Source organism: Peromyscus maniculatus, chromosome 1, assembly GCF_049852395.1.
Source record: "Peromyscus maniculatus bairdii isolate BWxNUB_F1_BW_parent chromosome 1, HU_Pman_BW_mat_3.1, whole genome shotgun sequence".
Lineage (NCBI taxonomy): Eukaryota > Metazoa > Chordata > Mammalia > Rodentia > Cricetidae > Peromyscus > Peromyscus maniculatus.
In genome coordinates, this window is record NC_134852.1 from 192687362 (window position 1) to 192715174 (window position 27813).

At 47.0% G+C, this 27813-nt stretch overlaps 1 protein-coding gene across 43 annotated transcripts in view; it reads right to left on the reverse strand.

The window, feature by feature from the left end:
- The window catches only part of Sorbs1 (sorbin and SH3 domain containing 1), a 238680-nt gene extending 217299 nt beyond the window's left edge, over positions 1-21381 (reverse strand). For 29 of the 43 annotated variants that reach the window (XM_076563070.1, XM_076563054.1, XM_076563038.1 and 26 more), the window contains exon 1: positions 21211-21366. The gene's annotated coding sequence lies outside the window, so the exon portion shown is untranslated. Of the gene's footprint in view, positions 1-21210 lie in introns of all 43 variants that reach the window. The other 14 variants (XM_076563033.1, XM_076563034.1, XM_076563042.1 and 11 more) reach the window with 4 other exon arrangements.
- Positions 21382-27813: the final 6432 nt, after the last annotated feature.

Sequence of the window (27813 nt, forward strand, 5' to 3'; positions counted from 1 at the left end):
TCTCTCTCTCTCCTCTCTCTCTCTCTCTCTCTCTCTCTCTCTCTCTCTCTCTCTCTCTCGTGTGTGTGTGTGTGTGTGTGTGTGTGTGTGTGTGTGTGAGAGAGAGAGAGAGAGAGAGAGAGAGATGCCTACATATGCATATGCGCACACCATAGGAGACGGACAGAGTGATGTGCCAGAATCACACTTCTCACTCCACAAAGCCATGATATTAGAGATGCCCACACATGCTAATCACCCTCACAAACAAATACTGAGTGAAAAATTATCAGGAAAGAATCCTACCGACTTAGTCTGAAATGAATGTGGTCGGTTGGTTTTGTAGTGCTAGGGCTCGAACCCAGGGCCACAAGCAACTCTATACAAGCAGTCGACACTGAACTATATGCCTAGCCTCTCGGACATTTCCAATGGTCAGTAATAAGGGCATTGATTTAATAAAGGAAAGAAAGTACAGCTAGCTGCATCCAAGTTATTTCCATACTCACAGAGAAGTAGCCCAATCAATTCTCAGCAGCGGGGTCTGGACCCTACCTACCTGTCACCTGCTCAGCTCATGCGCAGCCCCGGGCCATATAGGCTCTCATGCCTTGCTGTACCTTTTCTTCCAGGTCCCTGACTACCACCACCATCACACCAGGCCTCCATGGAACAGTGAGAAGCCCCAACTACACATAACCCGTCAGGTACGGCAAAAGTTTTTGAAGCTAAAGTTTCCCAGACAGGCCCTTCCACTGACAATTAATTCATGTTGAAAACACCAAGCCCCCAGTGGGCCAGGTTTCTTAGCCTCCACATGTTATAAGGGCAACTCTTGTCTCTAGAGGGCTGCCTTATACACTGTAAGAAATTGAGGAACATGCTTAGTCACAATGAAATAGATGCCAATGGCACCTCCTAAATTATAATAACCCAAATGTCTCCAGATATTGTCCCCTGTGGGTGCAATTACCCCTAGTGAGAATCACTGAGAAACAGTAAACCCAAAAAAAAAAAAAAAAAAAAAAAAGTGCCATCCCATCCTTAAATGGTCAAATCACTGCAATCCATAGTCCAGCAAGATATGGGGGGGGGGGGGAGCGGTAAAGATAAATAGAGCATTAGATTGAGCAGGCCCCATGCTATATATTTGATCTTTATTCCCTCCCCCCTTTTTTTGAGATGGGGTTTCTCTGTGTAGCCCTGACTGTCCTGGAACAAGCTCTGTAGACCAGGCTGGCCTCGAACTCAGAGATCCAGCTGTCTCTGCCTCCTGAGTGCTGGGATTAAAGGTATGTGCCACCACTGCCCAGCTATACTTAGGATCTTAAAGGTGTTCAAGATTTAATCCCCAGCCTGTAATACTACTAGAGAATGTGGAATCTTTAGAGGATAGGGCCTAATGAAAAGCACAGAGGAATGCCCATGAAAAGGATATTGGGCTCCATACTGTCTTTCTGTCTCCTGGCTGCCATAGGCAAATTTAGCTTCCTTCTTCACGTGCCTCCACCATTCTGTGCTGCCTGGCCTTGCTGATAACAAGGCCACGTAGCCATGGACTAAGACTTCTGAAACTATGAGCCAAACTACACCTTTCCTCCTTGTAAGTTTATTGTCCCAGATATTTTATCACAGTGTCAGGAAGGTGACCAGCACACTCAGATTGGAGTCCTGGCTCTGTCTTACAAATCCTGTGACTTTTGGTAGGTCACAACTTCTTAATTAGTCCCTTCATCTGAAAAACTTCATAGTGAAGCCATGGAAATTACAATAATGGCACATAAAGATTGCACTCTATAGTTGGTGCTCAATCAATGAAAACTTCCCTTAGCCAAGCCTACAGTTGACTCTTCTATTTCTGTGCCTTTTGATCTTCCCCCTTCTTCCTAGGTGCTTTCCACCTGCTCAAAGCTTATGGTCTGAAGGAATCCTTCGGGCTGGTTCAAAGGCATCTGGGGTCAAAGTGAAGGAAACGCACGGATGCATGCTCGCACACACAGAGGACCTTTCAGACAACCCTTACCCACACCAACTCTCAGGACAAAGGTTTCCATTGTTGTCTAAATACAAACTTTTCCACAGGGAGTCTTAAAATAGCTCTAAGGACCAGTCTACAGACTTCCACTTCTCATCCCCATTCTGCCCCTGACCTCAGCATATCCTCTCTCCTTTCTGCGTCCCAGTTTCCAAATCTGTACATCAGGGGTCTAGCCATGATGAGCTCTGAGTGCCCCCAGCAGCGGTTACTAGGGTTTTGAACTATCCTGGAATGCCGCAGCATGAACAGGAGCTAAAGCCATGTTTCAGGTAAGTGCTTAACTTGGGCATGAGGGTCACAGAGGCAGGTAATTCTCTTTGCCCTACATTTCCAAGGCAGCCGGCAGAATAACAGGTATTTATTGCCACAGGAGTTGGAAATCCACATAAAATGAAATACCAGGCCACCACTAAGACCCTAGACAAACAGGTTCCTCCCTCCAATCCTACAGCCTTATCTATGGCACAGGATAATAACAGAGCAGAAATGACGAAAGGATTATTGTCCTGGTTTGATTTCTGTTGCTGTGATAAAACACCATGACCAGCTTGGGAAAGAAAGGCTTCCTTTGGCTTACAGGTTAGAGTCCATCATGGAGGGAAGCCATGGCAGGATTCTGAGGCAGGAAACAAAGCAGCAACCATGGAAGAACACTGTTTACTGGCTTACTTTCCCGGGCGTGCTCAGCGACCACCCATCCAGGGGTGGCGCCATCCACCATGAGCTAGGCCCTTGACATCAATTGGCACTCAAGAAAATGCTCAGCAGAGATCAACCTGATAAAAGTGAATCTTCAACTGAGGGTCCCTCATCCCAAGTGTGTCGAGCTGACAAACAAAATTAGCCATCACCATTACGAAAGTAAGACCAGGAAACACTGGAAACAGCTAGTATGCAGAAAGTATGCGGGGCAAGGCGGCACACGCCTTTAATCCCAGCATTCCAGAGGATCTCTGAGTTTGAGGCCAGCCGGGTCTCCAGGCTAGAAAACAAGCAAACAAACAAACAAATAGAAGAGAGAGCACAGCCTGCCTGCCTCCTCCCAGACTCACTCCAATAAGGCCTGCATCCCAGATCCAACTGTTCTTTCCTCTGGAAAGTCTTCCCTCTCTTGCCTTCCACTCCTCATCCTCCAAGGCTTTGCCTGAGTCCTCCTCTGCTAGAAGGCCTTCTCTGTACAATGTTCCAAGATTGAGGCCATGAGTTGCCCAAGATTAGCCTTGGGGGAGGTGGCGAGTTCAGCAGGTCCTTAACCTAACAATTTCCTTTCTGTGAGTTCAGGAAGATTAACTCCTTCTCTGCTCCACCCCAGAATGGAGCACTTAATTTTCAACAATGAGGTTTACATATCCATTATGTCAGGCTCAAAAGCACCCTGACATGTAAGATGATTCAAACCTGGTCACCAGATGCCTCCCCTGCCTCCTGCCCATTCCACTGAGGACAAGGAAAAGGACTGTGTGGTTTCTTCTCTCACCTCCTAGGGGTGGCCCCACATGTCGCCACCCCAAATTCTCCTCTTTGCCCCAGAGCCCAGGACTGTGATGTCTGAAAGAAGCCCAAACCTTAACAGTGTCTGTCCCAGGCTCAGGAAAGGAAGAACTGAGGCAGAGTCTCCACTGGTTCAGAAGCAAGGCTGGAGTAAGAATAGCCTTTCTGGGCTCTTACACTTGCATTCTCTCCTTCTGAACCCATCTCTCCTTCCCCTCTCATACTGGTTCTTCACAAGGAAGCCTGTCCGGACCCCTACAAGACTCCTCCACATAGGCACCACTGTATAACCACCATCATCAGCCTCCCAGCCAGCCTCCTGCTGGCTGCCCTCTACCGCCAGGGCCACAGAAGTACGACCTCACCAAACCACAAAATGACCACTGCTACCATGGCCAGGTCCCTTCTTCCTCCAACCTTGGCCCTGGCACTCATCCCAAAAATATCCAAGTGCCTCTTGTCCTTGCACTTGAAATTCTCCTTACCTTTCAAAGCACAACTTAAAAAGCGCCTGCCTTGTAAACCCCCACCTACCTCCGCCACTCCAATTGTCTTGATCTCTTTGCCTAAAACGTCCTAATTGTTCTCAAGCCCATGTCCCCTCATGTCCTCCCTGAAATCCAGGACTTCTGGTACTGACTCAGCTGGGCCTCCCATAATACCTTGGACCAAGAGGATGCCCACTGAAAGGCTTCCACAGTGAACTGAAACAGAATCTGTCCAGCTCTCAGGCCAGTCTGGGCTCCTGGGTGGCCTCAAGCTCCCTACATCCAAATGACCTCTTACTGTTCTTCCAAGATTGGATTTGGGCCCAGACTGAGTCAAATGACCTCTTATCATTCTTCCAAAATTAGGCTTTCTTCTTTAATTACACCTTATCTAGCCGCATTCAATGTGGATTCTAATTACGTAATTACTTCAAGTCCTGGACTTAAAAACAAAAACAGAAAGAGAAGTGTGAGCTTGATTACACAGGTAAGGAAACATACTAAATATGCACACTCACATAAACTGCACGCTCCTTTCTTCTTCATATGCAATGTTGTAGCCCAGAAAAGGGTTCTAAGCCACATTAAAAATGACGCAAGGTACAGAAAAAAAAGAACTTCAGAGTGGTCTGATAAAGGTCTTAGAAAAAGGCAACTCCTCTCCTGCACTATGAAGAGAGGGACCTGTGTGATCTTGAGCACGTTTGATTTTTCCCAGCATGGTCCCTCCTACCCAACACTGCCATCCATCCCTTGTGAATTCTAGACATTCCTTGTGCCGTGACCTCCCAAGGAAGCTTTGCACAACTTCTCTCCTTCCCAGCTAGCCCAGGTCTGTCCTGCCCAGCCTTTCCCATCTGGTATTCCCAAACAACATTCTCCCGTCCCAAGCACTCCCAACCAGAGTAGAGGGCACCCAGCAGGCCTTCCTTCCGCCCACACTCCAGCCTTGTTGCAGTATTTGCCCTCACGATAAGCCTTCCATACCACCTTGTATTTGCACAGGCCCGTTCCCCTCTCTTCTACTGGGAATGCCTTCTGCTGAGCCAGCTCCCACCCTTTCCTGTGTGTCCATATGTCACCCTTGCCTCACATGGTGCCTATCATTCATTGATATAAAAATGTTTTCATTCGCCTACCTCTTCCTGAGAGCAATAGTCACCAAAGTTTTCCATCACATTTCCCTATTAAATAGCTTTAAGCCTATTTACTTATGAGCTAATTATAAAATCTGGACTACCATAAATAGGAAATCCATGTATTTCTTCTAAAGAATAAACAGAACTTCAACTGGTAATCCTTTTTTCCTGTACTTCAGCGGATAGCTTGAGGATCTGTGAAGGAAAGCGGGGTTGTTGGTTTATGATTGGTGGTGGTGGTGGTGGTGGTATAATTTCTTTGTTTTCCTGGAATCTTGTATAAAACCCACAACTCCGCACATAATCAAATGAACTCGTTTACACCACGGAGAGTGGAGCACCCGCTGTGAGCCGGACACTTGCTAGGATGTGACGGTGACAAGACACGGCCCTGCCACTCTCTTCCCGGAGCCAACAGGCTGGCGGGATGGGCAGACCACAAGCCTCACACAGCAGCTGGGACTAACGCTGTGCAGCCGGACTCCTCTGCCCAGAGCTGCACACCATGGGAGGCCAAGAGGTTAGCTCAGTCTGCAGGGTCCAAGGTCTCCCTCCGGCACATGATGCTTGGGGCTGAACTGAGGATGGGCAGAGCTAACGGGAAGGAAGGAAACAGTACCCGAGGCCAAGGCACCTCCACAGGCCGAAGCCTTGTGGCCAGACAGACAGCAGTAACACCGGGACTCAGAGGCCAACAAAACTAAATGAATGAACAAGCCCTCGGCTCTCCCCCACTTGTCCAAAAAGTCCACTCCCAACCTCCAACCTCTGAAGGAATGGCTCAGCCCTGCCCTAACCCTAACTTCAAGGCCAATGAGAGCAGGTAAGCTCTAGGTAAAGCACCCACAGACTTTCTACCCTGACACAGGAACTCCCAAAAGATTGCAGAAAACTATGCAGGTTGCCATACGTACTACTAATCAAAGGCTCCTGGCAGGTTAATGAAGTGTTAACTACTTTACATATTCCAACAGCAGTCTCTCTGCCTGGCCTACGGTAAAAAGAAACACTATATTCCCAAAATTAAAGACTCACTCAAAATAAATTTGAAAGCAGGTGCAGCCCACAAGGTCTGCACCCTATAATCAAGGGTGCCCTGTCCTCCTTGAGGCTTCCTTGTGAGAGCCACTTGTGGAATTCAGAACCCCAGGCCACAAAGCCCCATCTCGGCTGGGGCTGAGGACGGGAAATTATTCACAACGATGCTTCAGGTGAGCATTCAAATCGCCCAGAACTTTAATAATTAAAGATAAAACCAGGAACGTGGACTGTCACGCTGGCTGGCTGGCAGCCGTGGGGCCTCCCACAGCAGCTGTCTTGACAAGGCCCATATCTTCTATCAGTGCGCAGGGATGACTAATATTTCCCGTTTCCCCAGGGGCCTCGCCCCCTCACACCTGCCAGCGCCCGGCTCACTTATGCACCATGTCCCACAAAGCAAACACAAAAATGGTCCGAAAAGGCCTACCACTGCCTTGGCCAGCGTTTGTGGACCTGGCAATCTGATTTCAACAGCCACCACCAAACTGTGCGGAAGCCTGAGGCTCTCCCAGCTTCCTCCAGCTACTCTAATTTCGGTCCCTGTTGGGATTTTGTTTTCTCCGGGGCCTCTATTGTCTTTGTTCTGCTTGAACACAGTTCCTACTCTGGGCATAGCCTCTCTACCCAGATCTCTACTGACCAGGCCACTGGGGCAGCGATTCAGATCTCCCAGCTCCAGTTCCAGCCCTCCCCACCTCACCCCTACCCTCAAGATTGTGCCAGTCCCCTGTCACAGTCTGCCATGCTCACTGTCTAGGAAGCAAGGCCAAGTGCAGGAGAGCAGTGTCTTGTGCTGCATTGGCCTTGGAAAGATTCCCAAATAACAACACACCGGGGAAATGTCCCCATTTCCAACTCTACTTGCTAAATCAACTATGAGCCTTAACCAATACCCTGTGCTCACAGGAGACAGGCACCCCACACTGGCACTGCCCTGACTAAAGACAAACTCCAAGCAGAGAGGAGCAACCTGCAAATGAATCACCTATTTGTACAACAGAGGAGGAAACTGCTCATGTGTACAGGTACCACACAGACTCTAGGCAATAGGAGAAACTGTTTAGATTCTGCATTGTATGACCTTTCATACTGGGAAACCAAGCTCAAAGGTCAGCCTACAGGCTGCTGTCAATAATCAATGCATAAGGTACCATATAAATGAGTAATGAGCATTCATATTCACCTGCAAAGGGCAACTCCAGCATCTACTAACACCCATTCTTACTATAGCTGCCACATACAAGCCAGAATGCCCGCCTCCCACCCAAGATAGAACATCGAAGCAAAAATGGGGATGGGCTGACAGAGCCAGTTACAGGCTAAGCTTTCAGGACTTAATGCTCCTGAGCATCAGCACTCAGGCAACCTGTATTCCTTCCCCACACTGAGAATTCAGGTTGTTGGGAATAGTCTCCTCACAGGTCAGTGCTGAGTCAGCCATTTATAGACACACGCTTCAGATACACGTCACTGGACCTACTGCTTGCCCTATGCTCCCAACATGGGTGAGACAAGATGCCACATCTTTCATGCATTTCTGAAGTGCCCCTCCTGCCTGAATCTCCCCACTCCCACTCTGCCTCCGCAAATAAAGCTATCCTACTTCAAGACCTGAAAGGCACCATTCACTACCTGTCAGGGGAGACAGAGGACCCTACTCTCCTGGGGAGAATTCAAAAATAAACTTACGAGGGTGGAGCCCTGCCTAACTCCCTCAACAACATTTGCTTAATGAATGAAACGAGACTGTCGTGGTGCTGAGGTTCAAAGCCAGGACCTTGCACAGGCTAGGCAACCGATCTACATCCTTAACCACATTAGAGGTCTGCTTTTTGGTTTTGGGGGGTTTGGAGTTTTGTTGTTGTTGTTTTGTTTTGTGTATGTGTGTGTGTTGTTATTTGTTTGTTTTGGGTTTTTTTTAGTGCGTGTGTGTGTGTGTGTGTGTGTGTGTGTGTGTGTGTGTGAGAGAGAGAGAGAGAGAGAGAGAGAGAGAGAGAGAGAGAGAGAGAGAGAGAGAGAGAGAGATTGATTGATTGATTTATGTAGCCAAAGCTGACCTCAAACTGCAATCCAGTTCTGGGGTTATGGCTGTGCACTGCCCACCAGCTGTAGGACACTTACTAAAGCTCTACCTACCATCCCTGAGACCTACATCAGAACTTTCTCTTCATTCAAGAAAATGAGCTATCCCTAGAGCAGTGTGCTACTTTAGTTAGGCCTGCCGGCAAGATGAGGCAATCATGGGAATGACATCACCGAGACCTGAACCCTTGAAGAACAGATGAAGCCCCAACTGCTAAATGACCCAACTTCTGTCCTTTCTCTTCTCTGCACTCCTTTGGTGAATATTTCTGTTCTAGCGAGTGATGTGACCCCCACCCCTCCCTGAGGATGAACAGAGATAGAAGGAGGAATCTGCAGGGACAAGAAAAAGGTCAGAATTAGGTGGTGAAAATCAGGAAGAATGAGACAGAAAAAGATCCTGGGAATGAGTGACCAACTTGAGGATTCAAACGACTCTGTGAACATGCTGGTTGTTTTACACAACCAAGCAGCCCCTGGCTTTGAAATCTGCAGTTCTGCCCTGCTCCAGGTGGTCAGTGGGTCTAGGAACACAGCATATTCTTTCCCTCATTCTTGTTAAGTGATTAGTGGGTTGAGGATGGTGCTCCACTGGGAGAATGCTTGCCTAGGATACACAAAGCAGCACATAAAACCAAACATGATGGCATGCCCATAATCCCAGACCTGGGAGGTAGAGACAGGAGGATCAGGAAGTTCGAGGCTAGCCTGGGCTACAAGAGACTGTTCCAACAATGACTATAACTAATATGTACTATGACGACTGTAAATTTTTGCATTATTGAATCATGTCATCCTCTCCCTGAAGTCTTCTTGTTTTCACAAGTGAGGAAACTGGGTTGCTCTAGGGCTCAGGCAAGATCTAAGAAGCAGCAGAACCAAGACGTGAACCAAGTATCCTAAGAACAGAGTCCACACTCTTACTCACTCTCCACCCCTGCATCACAAAAGGAGAGAGCCACACTCAGTAAGAAGAGACCTAGTCCCAGCTCAGCCCATCCAACCTCATAACCTTAAGCAAACGACTCTCTGTGCCTCTGTTATCTTCACTATAAAGCAAAGCTAGTCACAGATGCATGGTAAAGAAACTCGAGGCTTAGGGCTGCAATCCAGTCTGCCTGAAAGAACTGCCTGAATCCAGCAATCTAGACCTGTGCTATCCACAGAGTGATCGCCAAGCACAGAGAGCCACTGAACATTCAACTGTGGCACATGTGGCTGAGAAACTGAATGCACATCTGTAGTCCATTTAAATGAATTTACATAGTCACAAGCAGCTAATGGCTACTATGAGGGACATCTGGGCTCTAGCTTATAAATGCCAGGAGGGCAGATACCATTTCCCTTTTACACTATATTCTTAGAACCCAGTACATTCCCTGGTGCTCCAACTACCCACTGAGTGAATAAAAAGCAAGGTTCTTTCCAGATGCTTCAGTGATATTTCATCTCCCTTACAGGTATTGATTCTCCGGCATCCCTGTCAGGAGGAGGAGAACCTTGTCTGAAAAGGTGCTCCAGACCTCCCCATGCAATCTGTCAGGGAACCACCCACACCATGAAAGGTCTTCGGTGGAGCCAATCAACCACTGAAACTTCTACTTACTAGTCCAGGCACGCAGCTCATAGGTTTAAGAAAGCCAAAGTAAGTGTTTTTAAACACTTATCTATATGTAATCCATATCTATATGTAGATATAGATCTATATCTAATCTATATCTACATGTAATTCAAAGTTAAGATGACATCCATCTTACATTATAACAATGTGGAGCTTATTGAACAAGTTCATGACTACAACCTAGCTAAAGGAAAACAGTCCTCTAGGGTTAGCGCTGCCATCCTGAACCATTATCTCCACTGACCTCAGTATCAACACATCTGAACTTCTCGGCTGCATGCGTGGCCAGGAAATATGCAGCAGGACCCCAACATGTAGACCTTTTCTCTAAGAAAACTCCACAGATTCTAGCAGACAGGCTTGTATTATCATATTTTTCAAGTATTTCTTGGTGGAAAAATCAACAGTTACTCTAAATCTCCTATGTGCCAAGCTGACTATAATACCTTCCCAAAAAGACAGCCAGTCTAGAAAGAGTAAGAGATAAAATATCTGAGGGACTTACTCTATAAGACACAGAGCTGAGCTTTAGAGAAAGACACAGAGCCAATGTTGTACCACAAAGGATGAACATGCAAAACACTACATGGCTGCCTGAGCAGTGACCTCTGGAAGAATCCTAATACCACACTGTCTTAGTTTAGGATTCTACTGCTGCAATAGAACACCATGACCATAAGGCAAGTTGGGGAGGAAAGGGTTCATTTGACTTACACTTCCACATCACGGTTCATCACTGAAGGAAGTCAAAGCAAGAACCCGGAGGCAGGAGATGCAGAGGCCATAAAGGGTTGTTGCAGAGGCCATAAACTGGGTTTGCTCATCATGGCTTCATGGCTTACTCAGCCTGCTTTCTTATAGAACCCAGGACCACCAGCCCAAGGATGGAACCACTCACAATGCATGGTGCCCTTCCCCATGAATCACTAATTAAGAAAATGCCCTACAGCCTTGACTACAGCCTGATTTTATGAAAGCATCCCCCCCCACCCCCCGCAATCCCCCCCCTCCCGCCTCAAGACAGGGCTTTTTCTCTGTGTAACAGCTTTGGCTGCCCTGGAACTTGCTTTGTAGACTAGGCTTGGCCTTGAACTCAGAGATCCACCTGCCTCTGTCTCCCTAGTGCTGGGATTAAAGGGATGAGCCACCACCACTGGGCTGGAAGGCATTTTCTTAATTCCCTCCTCTCAGATGACTTTAGCTTATGGCAAGCTGACATAAAACTATCCAGCACATGATTTTTTGCTCACAGTAGCTCCTCAGTACAGAGAACTAAGCCAGCACCTGACCAAGTGTGCTGAGTCAACTGAGACCCAGAAAGGTTAATCGACTTCTCAAGGCAATCCATATGGTTACTTATGGGGCATAATACAGCTCCTGAGCCTCACCATTCATGACCCCAACATTCCATGATGGTTCTACATAGTGTGAGAACAGGCAGGATCTGCTGCCTGTGGTTACGTCTATTTCAAAATAAACGATGATTTATTTTGGTAAAATTGCATCGTTGGGCCTGTCTGGAAGTCTAATGACTGTATGCCTACTGTCTTAGAAATGTATTCAATTGTTTAGCAACCATCTCAGGCCTGGGGTTACATCACAGTGGTAGAGCATTGCTAGCATGCCCTGGGTTTAATCCACAGCACCACAAAGGTGTGTGTAGGGTGGGTATCTCTTGGGCATATACTCAGTATCAGAAAGCATAAGCTTAAGAGCTTGGCTACAGAGATGAAATAAATTTCTGATAAAATCAGAAAGCTGAACATTTTTCCCTCTATCTTCTCCACAAATATCACTAAAAGAACAAAAGAGAAACTTGTTTCTTAATGGAAAGAAAATAACAGCACCCAAAATATCCCAGCAGAACCCAGGGATTCGCGGTTGATCACCACGCAGCAGCTGACTTGGGATCCTGCTCTGTCGACTCTAAGTGCCAGCTGGGAAAGGAACCACGAAGCAAGTGGCCAACCCCGGGCACAGAACCTGAGCAGTGCTGAGGAACTAGAGGCATCACTGACTTGAGGGGAGAAATGGGATGGGGCTAAACAGCAAGGGTTACTTTCTGAAAGTTCATAACAGGAGCAATCAGACCTGGGCTCCTTTCTTGAAACTACTCTAGTGGAAGCGTCAGTCAGCAGGGACTCAGACACAGCAAAGGGAGGCATCTCTTCGAAGACAGTGGGATTGAGTGAACGCCTTCAGAGCAAACAAGATAACTACAGCCCACTCCCCCCATACACATACACACACACAGAGTGTGAGTGAGTGAGTGAGTGAGTGAGTGAGTGAGTGAGTGAGTGAGTGAGTGAGTGAATGACAGAGACACAGACAGAGATACAGAGAGAGAGAAAGACAGAGAGACAGAGGCAGAGGCAGAGGCAGAGACAGAGAGAGCACGTGAGTGAGCAGGCTGAATCCTCTCCAGGAAAACCTTCCATAGCAAAGGCCTACCTACTGATACCTAGGTTTCTCCATTTGGGGAAACAAATAAAAAGGTACTCTGCTGGATGACCCTACAAGGAAATTAATAGGTCCCTCCTGTGTCCCACAGGTGCCTGATGAACATTTAAGTGTCCACCCTTAAAATATAAAGGAACAAGCCAGGATCAGCAAGCATGGGAAGATGGCTCCAATGGGAAGCATTGCAACCAAAATAAGCAGAAAGGAGCACTTGGGAGAAACAAGGACAATGCAAAGATCAGCAGAAATTTCCCAAAAGTAATCAAAAGTAAAGATAAAGACGCCAGACAGTGTGAAGAACATCTGTAACGCCAGCAAGGAGACAGGCCTGAGGATCTGCAGTTCAAGTCCAGCCTTGGACATGGAGGGAGGGGAGGGGAAAGGGAGGAGCAAAAGAGGGAGGGAAATGTTGCAGGAACTGGGGCATTCTTAGAAAGTGAAACAAGGACACATATTTCATGTAAAAACATGAATATCGACATTTCAGAACGGAAAACGGTTGAAGATAAAGATACTCCTCAAAAATACAAAAATAATAACAGAAAATACAACTTTTTAAATTATGAACTCAACCCAGGAAGTCTAAGTAACAGGACTACCAAAAACAAAATACAAGAAAATGGAGAAAAGAAGACTGAATATTCATACGTAGGAAATTTGTCAGATTTTGAAGGCTGTAGGCCTTCACCAAAAGAGCATATGAAAGTGCAGCCTAGTGTCTTCCTGTGTGTATCTGAGCCTGGGCTTCTCTAGTTCAAGAGTGCCTGGAACTCATTATGTATCTAAAGATGGCCTTACACTCTTGATCCCCAGGCCTTTCAAGGGCTGAGATTACAAGCATGCGCTATTACACCTAGCCTAGACCAGTAATTTTTAAAACAAGGAAATTTCAAATAGAGAAAATGAGAAAACATCCTAAACATTAACAAGTTCCCATAAATGATCAAAAATAAGAATGGTATACTAATTTTCAACCTCAATATTGACACCTAAAGTACAGTGTAACAATGCCTTTTTAATCTGTATTGGAGGTGTCAGGATGTGGTGGCGCTCACCTTCAATCTCAGCACTGGCTGGGTGTGGGGGGTAAGGGGTAGGGGGTAGAGGCAGGCAGATCCCTGTGAGTTCAAGGCCAGCTAGGTCAGCACAGTGAGTTCTGGGTCAGCCAGAGCTACAAAGAGACCCTGTCTTAAGAAAATAAAGAGAGCCAGGTGGTGGTGGTGGTACATGCCTTTGATACCAGCACTCAGGAGGCAGAGGCAGGCGGATCTCTGTGAGTTCGAGGCCAGCCTGGGCTACAGAGTGAGTTCCAGGAAAGGCTCCAAAGCTACACATAGAAACCCTATCTCAAAAAAAAGAAAAAGAGAAAGAGAGAGTGGGGGGAGGAAGGAAGGAAGGAAGGAAGGAAGGAAGGAAGGAAGGAAGGAAGGAAGGAAGGAAGGAAGGAAGGAAGGAAAGAAAGAAAAATAAATAAAACTATAATAGAAAATGCCATTCAACCAAAAATTCTAGATAAGCCAAACCACCAATCAAGTACTAGTAAAGAATAAGACCGTGTAGTATATGCAAGTTTGAAGTGATCAGCTCCCACAAACCCTCTTTCAGAAACTTCTGGAGGAATAAGCTAACAGAGGTCAAAACAGAGGTAGCAACCCATGGATTGATTCCAAGGAGTCATGCTACAGGCCTACAGGTCAGCAATGAAGAAGAGTGGAAAGGAGTGGGGGGCTCTCGAAAGGAAGGCTGGTGAGGGTAGGTGGCAAAATAAAAACAAACACATCAGAACACACAGATGTTTTAAAACTGCTGTGTAAGACTTTGGGGGTTAAAAAAAAAACTAACTTGAAGAAGTAAGGCCATTAAGTCAGTAAATTACATAAGAAAGTATGTAATTAAAGCATATTGTAAGGATCAGCCATAAACACTATTTGCTCAGTCAAAATAATGCAAGTGTTAAGTATCAATGTAACCAAAAACTGTGATGTTGCCATATTGAAAGGATTGGGAAAGAAAGGCTGAAGTTGGGGAGAAATACCAGGAGAATTAAACAGTATCAGGAAAAATAATAAGGGGTATAAAGTAACTAAACTATAATGGAAAAAATAATGTCCCTCAAAGGTGTCCAGAGCCTAAGCTCTTATACTAGGAACATGTTTAGTTATGTGGCAAACTAACCTGAGGGACTCAAGATTGCTAAGCAGGGGCTGGAGGGATGGCTCGCCAGTTAAGCACACTTGCTGCTCTTTCAAAGTAACCAAAGTTCAGTCCCCAGCACCCACATCAGACAGCTTAGAACTGCCTGTAACTCTAGCTCCAGGGGATCGAACACCCTCCTCTGGCCCCTGCAGGCACCTGCACACACACGTGCATACACACAAACACACGTGGAGGGGGGGGGGTGATAAATAAATAAAGGGAAAAAAGAAATTTCTATTTTTAAAAATTGCTAATCAACTGACACTAAAATGGGAGACTGTCCTAGATTACCGAGGCAGCCCACGGCAATTATCAAGCTCCTTAAAGGCGGAGAGGGAATCAGATAGCGATGAGGCAGTACCAATCAGAAACAAGCAGTGGCAGAATGCTCAGGCAGCCATCACCAGCACTGGCTGGGCTGGCTAGTTTAATGTCAACTTGACACAAGCTAAAGTCGTTTAAGAAGAGGGAACACCAATTAAGAAAATCCCTCCAAGGCAGTGGTGGTGCACATCTTTAATCCCAGCACTCTTGGGAGGCAGAGGCAGGCGGATCTCTGAGTTCAAAGCCAGCCTGGTCTACAGAGTGAGTCCAGGACAGCCAGGGCTACATAGAGACACTCTATCTCGAAAAAGAAAGAAAATCCCTCCATAAGATCAGGCTGTAGGCAAGCCTGTAGGGCATTTTCTTAGTTAGGGATTGAAGTGGGAAGACCCAGCCCACTGTGGGTGGAGGTCCTGGGTTCTATAACAAAGCAGGCTGAGCAAGCCATGAGGAGCAAACCAATAAGCAGCACCTCTCCATGACCTCTGCATCAGCTCCTGCCTTCAGGTTCCTGCCCTGTTTGGAGCAAACCAGTAAGCAGCATCTCTCCATGGCCTCTGCATCAGCTCCTGCCTCCAGGTTCCTGCCCTGTTTGAGTCCCTGTCCTGACTTCCTTCAGTGGCGAACTACAATGTGGAAATGTAAGGCCTATAAACCCTTTCCTCCCCAACTGGCTTTGTGGTCAAGGTATTTCATTGCAGCAACAGAAATCCTAAGGCACTGGCTTTGAAGATGAGGAGGAAGACTACCTTGAGTAGAGAATGCAGGCAGCCTCTGAAAGATGGCATCAGTGAGCAAGCAGACTCTTCTCACAGTAAGCACAGTCCTGCCAACACCATGAATTTAGCCCCGTGAGACCCTTCTCAGACTCCTAAAGAAGCTATCATAAGCCTGGGTTGCTGAACATGACTCAGTCTGTAGGGCTTTGTTCTTGCTGCCACGAAAAATCCTACCGGAGACTGACTCTAGGTTATCTTCACATGTTTCTTATAGCTAATACTACAGTGTCTGTCTGTCTGTCTTCTGTATGTCTGTCTGTGTCTGTGTGTAACGCTTGGTTATAGATTCCTCTTCTCTTTCCAGATCTCACAGTATGGGGGAAGAAGACCAGGAAACCAGCAAGAATAATAGAAACAGGTGAACAGAGGAGGAAATGCATGTCTCTCAGATATGAAGGAGTCTGAAGGAGGAGGCAAAGGCTACTGGTGAGGGAACAAATCTCAGTGTGAAAAGAGCCCGGCCTTGAGGATGTAGAAGAGCCAGCAAGTGAGGCTGGAGGGCCTTTCTCAACACCAACAGGTCTGAGGTCTGCCCTACTCCTGGCTTCTCCAGCTGGGTTACAGACTCTGTGAACACTTGGAAAGAGCCCAAGGTAAACACAGCATTTTCCTGGTCCATCAATTGTATTCAACAGCAAAGCAATTTAAATACGTTTACACTGAAACCAGCACAGATATTATAGAGTCGAATGCAAAATTCAGGCAGATTTCTAGTATAAAAACTGGAGACTTCAAGGTACTTTCTTGCTTTTGAGGATTCCTTTAGATACTGAACTCGCTGACCACTAAGCACCAAGACTCAATTTGGGGGCTGGAGAAATGACTCAGCTGTTAAGAGTGCTTCCCAGTCTTGCAGAGGACCTGAGTTCAACTCCTAGTCTCCATGTTAGATGACTTGACTCACAACTGCCTGTAACTCTGACTCCCAGGGATCTGATGCCCTCTCCTGGCCTCCAAGGGCATCTACAGAGATATGTATACACACACACACACACACACACACACACACACACACAAATTTTTAAAAGACTCAATCTTACAGAAGGATATTATGATGCTCACCAATACACTTCCATCATAACATCTAGAATTCCACACCAGCAGCATGCTGGTGTGTGGCTTTGCCTAAGACGGGCACAGGATACTCCTGAATTCAACCCAACATTCATGGGAAAGGTGATAAGTATCTTTTTCATTTCAAAAGGGTTCTGCATCCTGCAGCCAGTTGGGTTGGTGTAGCCTGGGAAACACAAAATCACAAAAACTACATTCTCCTGGATGCACTTTCTTGGCAGTAGCCTGCCAACTTTCTACCCCTAAGCATTACCAGACTCATATCCACCACCAGTCCCCGTACAGTCTAAGCCTTCTTATAAAACACAGTAATGATAATTCTTCCATTGAAGGAAGTCAAGAAACAGGATATATCTCTTGGGACAGGGTGTCCCTGGTGGTTTACAATATAAGGGTGGAAACTTTTTCTACTGTTATAACTGGTTTTGTTTTTAAAACAATAACCACATGTCAGAGACCTTGGGGAAAATTTTGTTTTTTCTAGAAAGAGCCACTACTGACCACAGACAAAGGGGGGAGAGGAAAAATCAATGGAAGGCCACACAGAAATAAAGAGCGATTTAATTAGGTTTGCTTTTTGAATTGTGTAAAAAATACATATACATTCAAAAAGACTAAACTGCTTTTAAATTAAGAAGACAGAACATGAAATTTTAATGAGACAATAATACATTAAAACACCCTACAAAGATATATTACTAACAGGATGAGGGGAGTAAGCAGGGACAGAGCAGGAAGGGAGAAAGAAGAAACAGACAGAGCAAGGAGATGCAGGGGGAAAAGCCCCAAGAGCAACAAGACACAGGGCCTCACAATGTATCTGAAGGGGGAGTGATGGAAGAAGCCATGGAAAGACGTCCTAGCACCTGAAAGCGGGCCAGAGGAAGGCGTGCTACTCATGGCCGGTGGCTTGGGCCACAGACTTCAAAGTTATTATCATCTTTTATCCTTGCCTGCGAATGGTTAATGCTCTGGCTGTCCACTGCTCACAGCCCTTTAACTGCTCACTAAAACACTGTGAGGCTCAGCACAGTGAAGGTCACAGGCCAGAGCCTCCCCACCTCCCAAAGATGAGCCACAATTCAGGAGCCCAGTTGTCTCCAAGCCGCTCCTCTGAAAAGGCAGTACATGAAATGCTCTCACATAAAATGTACGATGGAAGTCAGAGGAGAAAATGCTGCCTGCATTAAAAAGAGATTCATTCCCTGCAAAACTTTAGTTTTGTACTGAAAACAAAAAAAAAAGAAAGAAATGAAAAAGAAATACACACACATCAAAAAGAAACTGGAATTTCAGAACTGGGCCCAATTTCAGCTCTGACCAGCATCACCACCAGCACACCTGACTCTCCGCGTGGTTAAGTTCTGCCTGCTCCAGCAAACTCATTCTACAGTCAGAGAGTCAGCAAGAAGAATCTAAGGCAGGATCAGTGCATTCAACACCTCCCCAATACCACACACACACACCCCTAAGTGTGTGCTTCTTACTTCACTCTCCACTCCAAGGGCACAGGGATGCTCTACTCTTGGCTCCAAAGGCTGAAGCTATGGAGTCTCCAGCCTCCCTTTTCATCTCCTGTTTCCTCCTCACTTTTCTCCCTCCCTTCTTAGGCTCCTCTCACAAAAGGGAGAGCTTTACTCTAGAGCATAAGACCCAGATTCATACCCCGATCTGCATCTTGCTAGCCACGACCTCAGGCAAATGGCCAAAGTTCCCACCACTCACTCCTCAGTGAAGGCTGCTGAATGGATCAGCGAGGTCCCCCTCCCCATGTTCCCAATATTTAAATGTTCACCTGTGCGATCATAAATAAAACATAGATGGGGAGAGAATGAATTACAGAAACGCCCTTCCTTGGCAATCTGTCATCCCATCCTCACCTCCCCCACACACCAACTCACTCTGAGGTCTGCGTCTCTCGCTCTGGATCATTCTGAATTATTTACGTACTCCAAAACCACATGAATCGCACCAATCAAGAAAAAGGTACTCTGGAGCCTACAGAAGCCCAAGTTTTAAAGTCCCTTTTCAGTACTGTTGCTAAATACTGAGGACTGAACATCCAACTAGCAACCAGGAAAGAATCTAAAATCGCCATCACAAAATGTACTTGTGACTTTAAATTAAGTAGTGCTACTGGGAACCCTACAAAGTCATTGCTCTACAGCCTCCCTGTTTACCAACAAGAACATAGACTGAAGCACAAACCCAAGGCCCAGACGGTGCTGACCAGAATCAAAGCTGGCTGTGCCGTCTCTGGCCCAGGCTCTTTCACCAAATCTTTTTTTTTTTTTTCTTCCCTATTTTGGATCATCCATTCCTCCTTCAAAGACAAGCTAGTTAAATCCTAAACTGCCAGTGGATGCCCTCTGCTTCCACACCCAGAGAAGGATCCAGAGAGAGTGGAGATGGGGTGACCAGGACATTACCAGTGCCACACAGACAAAGCTCTCTTCCCTGGACCCTACCCTTCAGCACTCTGCTATCTGCACCCCACTCTATTTTGAAGAAGAAGAAGAAAAAGAAGAGCCGAATGGGTCTCTGTTCTGCCAGGAAGAAGCAATTTTCTTTCCTTCTTTGCCATAATTCCAACCCCATCCCCATATTCCCAACCTCTTCAAAAAGTTTACAGAGACTCAACCACTACAGCAGATAAAAGCAGATAAGAGGAAGATGAGCCAACAAAGGGAACAGGAGTTCTGCAGCAGAGGGTGGTGGTCCTCCCCGCCCCCCCCCCAGGGTAAAGAGCACTTCATTTAGTTACTAAATGCCTGCAGAGAAACCACCAGACAGGGATCACAGATCCTCAAACTGAGAAACACATCATCTTTGACCCCCTAAGCACTAACCCTTCCCTAACCTCCAAAGACGCCCAGAGCAGGAGTGGCCAACAGACCACCCTTTCCCCTCAGGCTCAAGAAGGAGACCTCAGGGCAGGGCTGGCATGGAGTTATTTAAGGCCGAAGCTTGAGGGTGGGGCAGAAAACTGTTGGCAGTATCTTCCTCCTCCACCCCTCCCCCTCGCAGCCAACAAACACCTAACTCTGTAGACATCTCACTCACCAAAGGCTGAAGCTACAGACTCTCCAAATGTGTGTCCTCTGTCATTGACACTGCTGTCTCCTTCTGCTGTCCACCCCACTTTTAATCCACCCTTCAATCACCACCAAGCTATCTTTCCAACCAAAACCACACGCTCAAATCTAAACAGAGGCATTCAAAAATCAAAGAGGCATGTGGTCAGACAAGCCATCCCTAGCCTTCACCTAGGAAGAAAAAGGACACACCAGCGTGGAGGGCTGAAGGGTGGGGAGATGCAGTCAGAGGCCTAACATGCCAGCCAGGTTCTCTGATGTCTCTAGATGAACCTCCCACCTACTGACAGTGAAATCAATTTGAGCAATTTCAGTAGGTTGGCCCTGTGACAACAGGGGCATCCCAGAGCTCAGCGATTCAAACAAAAATCCAAAGGCTCATCCAGAACATGCTGGGAAAACCCTCGGACTGGATGAAATGAGCCCGCTCAGAGGGATCCCTTCTGCTTTTATGTAGCAATGCATAATAAATTCTGTCTGCCCCGAAAAAAGCATGCACTGATGAATTTCAAAGCCGTAGTACGACAAGCAGAGGCACCAGGATACAGAATTCGACAGCACATCGCCCTTCAAAGGAGCATAATGACTTTAAGCCTCTTTTCCCTTCTATCTTGAATGTCACTACCGCTTATCAGGGAAACCACGCTGGATAGCAGGAAGGGACTGCCCGGGAAATAGGAGAAAGGAGTAGCTTTCTGTCCCTTTGGCAATGGGCTGCCTAGCGAGAGAGATGCTGTCATTCACTGGAGGATGAAGGGGCCTGGGCGGTGAGCGGAGGCACCTTATCTCCGGACACACACCCACCACCATACGCGGGTGCAGGCGGGTATGGGCCAGCCGCGTAGACCTTGCGCCCATCCTGCCGCCCTCAGCTTTGGGATTGGGGGGCGGGGGGTGCTGATGAATGAACACACCTGAGATGCCTCCATCCCACCGCTGGCTCCTTCCTTCCTCCTCTGGCCGCTGCAGAGGAGACCCTCGATAGTTTCACTTTCCAACGCAAACCCACCCGGGCTCTCAGGTCTCCATCCACCTACACTGCAGCCAGCCTGAGGCGGCAGGACATCCCCTCCTATCAGAGGCCATGATCGCACTTACCTCCACCTACCAAAACCGAAAAGGCATAAAGAAATCTGGAATCCCCCAAGCTCCCTGCGTCCTAGCAACTTTCCCTGAAGGGATAGGGGGGGGACACACGGAGCAGCCGGGAGGCACGGCTCGGCGGAGGTCCCCCGCGGCCACCCGGGGATGCTCTGGGGGGGAGGGGACCCCCCCCCCAGGTCCCTCCAACAGCTGGCCCTTTAAAAGCACCTCCTCCGCGCGCGGAACAAAGGCGCCGCTCCGGGGGCCCGCTGCACCCGCCCGGGAGCCAGCTCGGGAGAGCGCAGCCGCCGCCCGCTTACCTCGCGGGTCTCCGGCGAGGGCTGCGCGCGTCCAGCCCGGCTCGCGCTCCACGCTGCAGTCAGCCCCGCTCTGTTTTTCTGCTACTCCGAGCTGACTTCACCGACACTCCGCGGCCGGCCAATGGGCGGCGGCGACCAGCCCCTCATTAGCATGCCCTGGAACCGTCCACTCCGGCAGCGCCCAGGGGGTGGGGCCTGGCCGGCCGTGACAGGAAGGGGCGTGTGCGCCAATGGGGAGGCGAGGAAGAGCCCGCCGCCAAGCTTGCGTCCCCGGGAGCGGGGCGCGCGCCCGCCATCCGCGGGTCCCCGCGGATAACGCGCGCGCGCGCCCGCACGCGCACGCGCGCACCCGCTAACCCTTTCTGCCCGGGGCTGGGCGGGAGCGCCTCCTGACTCCGGTCCTGTGATCTCTCTAAGGGTTTGCCCACTGGGAGCTTGAAAGGAACAGTGCGCATAAAAGAGCAGCCCACAGTGTGTCCTGGCTATATATAAATTAGTTAACCCTGTACCCTTTTGACGATCTGTAAAATGGCATACTAGTTCCCCTTTGGTACAGTGTAGTGGTTCGCATGTTTAACATATGTAAGAACGACGTTTGGATCCATCAGATCTTGCTCATGAAGCTGCCACTCTGGTTGTAGTCTACCAGACAGATGTCTAATGCTTCCTATTTTTTCATTTGATCTTCACAGAAACCCTATTACTAGTTTCTCTTTTTTTAATCTTTTTTTTTTTTTTTGAGACAGATGCTCATGTATTCTAGGGTGATCTCAACTCACTGTGTAGCCAAGGATGAACCCTGAACTTTTCATCTTCCCACCTCCACCTCCAGAATGCTGGGATTACAGGTATGCTCCCACATACACACCCTAGGCCATCCTCCTGACTCAGCCTCTAGAGGGGTACGATTATAGGCTGCACCACTCTGATAGACTGGCACTGAGATTTTATTCATGCAACCTATATTCAAGGTTCAAAGGGCATGAATGCATTGAGCCCTGGGGTTACTAAAAAGGACCCTCCCCTTCAAAAGCTAACATTTGAGGGAGGGACAAATAAACCAGATCATTTGTAAATAAGCTCAAGTAATAACCAAGCACAGGCCAGGACAGACGACAGGGTATACAATTTTGTCTTATGACCTTCTCCAGTTCCCTACAGAATAGCAGAGAGGAGAACAGGGAGGAAGGATTGTGCAGGTTCAATGAGCCAACAAGAACTAGTCTGGAACTTGTTTCTTCCATGACCAGCTTCCCACATCCCAAGGACATCCCTCAAGGTAGGTGTCCTAGGTAGCGTTTCTATTGCTGTGACAAAACACCATGACCAAAGCGACTTAGGGAGCAAAGGGTTTACCTTAGTCCATCGTTGAAGTAACTCAAGACAGGAACTCAAGCAGGGCAGGAACCTGGAAGGCAGGAGCTGTTGCAGAGGCCATGGAGAGGTGCTGCTTACTGGTTTGCTCCTCATGGCTTGCTCAGCCTGCTTTCTTAGAGAAGCCAAGACCACCAGCCCAAGATGGCCTAACCCGCAATGGGCTGGGCCCTCCCCTATCAGTCACTAAGAAAATGCCCTACAGGCTTGCCGGCGGCCCCATATTATGGAGGTATTTTCTTAATTGAAGTCCCTGCCTCTCAGATGACTTTAGCTTGTGTCAAGTTGATGTAAAACTATCCAACACAGTAGAATAGTCACCCTTCAGGCTGAGCACAACTAATTCTTTTCAGCTGCCTTTGGCAAGAATCTTCAGCCCAAGCATGTTCCCAGTTAGCAGGCTGTGTGATGGGGTAAGGTATTGCAGAAACAACAACAGCAGTAAGGATAGGCCTTGATGACTGCACAGGCCAGGGGAACCCCATCTGTGAAGGCTCTTAGATCAGGGAACAGTGACAAGTCTTTGCTGAGTACCTGCTGTCCTGTTTGTTTGTGTACTTTAATTGAAGACTCCTAGCTGTCTAGGAGCTCACTCCATAACCGAGGAAGCAAGAAGCTGCCAGAGAATCCAGGGATCCCTCAGCACAGGGCTCTGCCTCACCCAGACCTTTGGAAAACACTTCCCAGGCTCTACTGTTAACTTGTACCACAGTCTGGACAAACAGCTCTCTGGCCTCTAAAGCAGTAAACAGAAAGTATTTATTTGCCCGTCTGGTCTACTGTGCACTGCTGTACTTTTGCTAAGAGCTTTCTATGCACTGGCACATACCAAGCCACAAACATAGGAAGGTAGGAAATAAAAGGCAGAGAAGCTGAGTCTATTACCTACCTACCAAATCAGGCAACAAAAATGTCGTAATAATTCAAATGTTCAGTTTGGATGGATTGTTTAAGAAAATAAGAATACAACCATTTGATAGAATTCCAGGTAGCTATGAAAAATGGGGAAGTATTTTTGTTAATTAAAAAAAAAAAATCAAGGGCTTGGGAGTTGGCCTAGCAGTCCAGAGCACTTATTGCTTTTGCAGAGAACCTAGGTTCAGTTTTCAGCACACACATCGTGGCTCACAAGTATCAATAACTCCAGTTACAGTGGAACCAATGCCCTTTTCTGACTTCCAAGATAACCAGGCATGCACATGGTGCATGGACACCCATGCAGAAAAAATATCCATACACATAAACAAATCTTTAAAAAAAAAATAACTGAGATCAGATCTCCCTCTTCTTTCCCCTGGTTGTCTTTGAATTCCTGAGCTAAAATGCTCTTTCTGCCTCAGCTTTCTGATTAGTAGATACTGCAGGCATGTGCCACCATGCCCAGCTGTTGGCATATCAACACTCAAAGATACTTATATTATTGAATGGGAAAGTTGATTGAAAACCGATGTGCAAAATCCAATTCAAATTTTTCCTCTGGAATTATATACAATTATTTTTGTTCATCTTTGCAACTGGGAGAAACAGAGAGAAAGCAAAACCTTTTACATAACTCAGACATCTCTTCCATGAAGACCTGGGCTGTTCACTCCTATGATACCAACACTTGGAAGGCTGAGGCAGAAGTTCAAAGTCAGCTTGGACTACCCAGTGAGACCTTGTCTCAAAGAGCAGCTCCCAAACTGTGGTCTAATAATAGTTCATAATAAAAGCAACCTAAGAGATCATTAGGCTTAATTATACCATCTCACCCCTATCTCCAGCCATTCACTGATTCATCTGGGAGGCAGGCCTGGCGATACATATATGTGGCAAGAGTGAGACCTGCCTCCCTGTTGCCCCAAGGTGAGGCCCAAGGAAGCAGAAACCCAGTCAAGTTCATATAGGCTGTGCTGGATAGTTTTATGTTAACTTGACACAAGCTAGAGTCATCAGAGAGAAGGGTACCTCAATTGAGACAATGCCTCCGTAAGATTTTGGACTGTAGGGCATTTTCTTAATAAGTGATTGATGGGGGAGGTCCAGCCCACTGTGGGCGGTGCCATCCCTGGGCTGGTGATCCTGGGTTCATAAGAAAGCAGGCTGAGCAAGCCATGATGAGCAAGCCAGTAAGCAGTACCTCTCCATGGCCTCTGCATCAGCTCCTGCCTCCAGGTTCCTGGCCTACGTGAGTTCATGTCCTGACTTCCTCTGATGATAAACAGTACTGTGGAAGTGTAAGCCAAATAAACCCTTTCCTCCCCCAAGTTGTTTTTAGTCAGGGTGTTTCATCACAGCAATAGAATCCCTGACCAGAACATGGACCAACACTTACACTAAGGTCAAGCACACTACACTGAGAAATATCCCACACTTGCAGTTCTTTATTTTTATACAAAAGATCCTGACTTTTTATTTTGAACTAGACCATGAGTTAGGGCTAAGGTCAATGGTAGAACACATAGCATGTATTGTGCCCTGGGTTTAACCAAAGAGCTGAGCCCTGCAAATTAATGTAACTAGTCTTGAGGAGAAGAGACATCAAGGCCTAAGGTGTACACCCATGACAGAGCCTAGAGCAGTGGTTCTCAACCTTCCTAATGCTGCAACCCTTTAATACAGTTCCCCATGTTGTGGTGACCCCAACCATAAAATTATTTCATTGCTACTTCATAACTGAAATTTTGTTACTGTTGCGAATCAAAACATAGTATCTGATATGCAGGATATAGATATGTGACCCACAGGTTGAGAACCCCTAGCCTAGAGCAAAGCTTAGAGTTCTCCGTTCATGTCTCTTACGTGGCCTGCTCTCATTCCCAGCTCCCCAGGGATATGGGAAGGCCCCTGCTTTCCAGCCCCACCACACTTGCCTCCTCCTTTCATATGGAACTTAACCATATTTGGCAGGAAGCCGTGTATGTTTCTCTGTAGTTTTATTCCTCAGCCCTTCTCTAAACAGATTGCAAATACCACGAGGTCTCAGTTTGTATCTGCTCATCTCAGTGGTGCTTGCTACTGTTCCCCACACACTGCAAAAAATCCACTGAAGTTTAATTTAATCTTATTAGTAACTCCTCATTTTCTCTTCACGTGCCTTGGATTGTTCCCAGCAGTCTGTCTACTACTGGAAAAAGAAATAAAAATATGAAACAGGAGAGTCAGCCACACAAACCAGAGTCCAGCAAGCTCCAGCATCCCTCAACAGGCCATCTGTATAAGTAATCAAGAGAGGTAAAAAACCAAGGTTTTACCGACAAGCTGGGTCACCAGTCATTCTTCTGTTCCTGAGATCACATAAGTTTAGGCAGACCTCCAGATGACAGTGGCAAGTTACAGATACAGAAAATGTCCTTAAAGAATTGATTCTCAGCCAGGCAGTGGTGGCACACACCTTTATTTTGTTTTATTTTATTTTATTTTTTTTGGTTTTTCGAGACAGGGTTTCTTTGTGTAGCTTTGCGCCTTTCCTGGAACTCGCTTGGTAGCCCAGGCTGGCCTCGAACTCAGAGAGATCCGCCTGCCTCTGCCTCCCGAGTGCTGGAATTAAAGGCATGCGCCACCACCGCCCGGCACACACCTTTAATCCCAGCACTTGGGAGGCAGAGTCAAGCGGATCTCTGTGAGTTCGAGGCCAGCCTGGGCTACCAAGTGAGTTTCCAGGGAAGGCGCAAAGCTACACAGAAAAACCCTGTCTCGAAAAACAAAAACAAACAAACAAAAAAGAATTGATTCTCATCCAGGTGTGGTAGTACAGAGGAGGGGAAAAGGAAGCAAAGCCATAAAACATGTGCCTAAAAAGTACAGGGGGACACAGCTCAGGGCCCAGCATGGCAAGCTCCTGGGTTCTGTCCCCAGTACCTCAAAAAGACAAAAAAAAAAAAAAAAAAAAGACTTGATGGAATGTCACTTCCAAGAATTCCACATTCTTTGAAAGTCTGTGACCATAGACACTGCCTTAGGAAAACTTGGTGAAGTGAGTGGGGATTGGTCAGGACATGTCTATGGAGCCAGGTAGAAAATAACAAGAACAACAGGGATGAATACTCAGGATATTATATATTATTATATTATATAAATCACTAACCCTAAGATTCCAGTTACCAGACCTGTGTTTATCAAGCTGCAAACATTTACTCAGATGTGTTTTGTGTTTTTTCATTGGGTACAGGCATGCATATACAATGGAACCCCAAGTACTGTATTGTATTTGACCAAGTGCGCAAGGTTTGGCTTGGACATTTTCAGATGCTGTTAGATAGTCAAACTAAATATGATAAAAATGTCCCAAATGGGCCGGGAGGTGGTGGCGCATGCCTATAATCTCAGCACTCGGGAGGCAGAGGCAGGTGGATCTCTGTGAGTTCGAGACCAGCCTGGCTACAGAGCTAGTCCAGGATAGGCTCCAAAGCTACAGAGAAACCCTGTCTCGAAAAACAAAAAAAAAACAAAACAAAACAAAAAAATGTCCCAAACGGACTCCAGGTAAACACCATAATACAGTGCTGTCAGCCACTTGTCTACAGAAGGGTCCACCACCCTCGGTCAGGGATTCAGAAGGTTAAAAGACAAGACTCCTGCTGAAGGTGTTGCTAGAAGACATATCTTTTCTAACTGGAACAGGAGAGTCATTAGTTAGAAAATGCTGACTTTCAGAAGGCTTTCTACTGTAGAGTGATTTAATTAATGGAGTGTTTACTTGAGAAAGCCATGTTTAGGGTGGGTAGCTGCAGCTGACAACCCTCAAAGATGCATCCTGATTGAGGCTGGAGAGAGGGGGAGAGAACTCAGAAGGAGGAATCTGGGAAGGTTGGCACAGAGAAAGGGTGGAGAACCCAGAGAGCCAGAGAGACCGTATTAAATGGGCGCGGGAATCCAGCAACCTCAGGAGAGGGGAAACCAGCCTTACTAAACGAATGTAAATTTAATAAGGGTATAAAAAATCAACAGCAATGATGTTAAAGAGAATAACTACCATTCCGGAAGCTGCGGGAGACTTATCAGAGGTAATTGGAAGAGTTCACTGAGGGACTCATTTCAGAAGAACAAATTAAGTCACAAGTTTGCCTTGGGATGGGAAATTCTGCTTCTTGGGCATTTATCAAAAAGAGTACCGGGGGAAAAGAACATAAGGAAGATGGCTAGAGTACCCACAAGATTTCAGTGCCTTTATTACCTCAGCACACCTGTCCTGCCCCAAACTTGGTTGCCTCGTGCCCACTCAGCAAAGCCTAATCCTTTCATTACCTC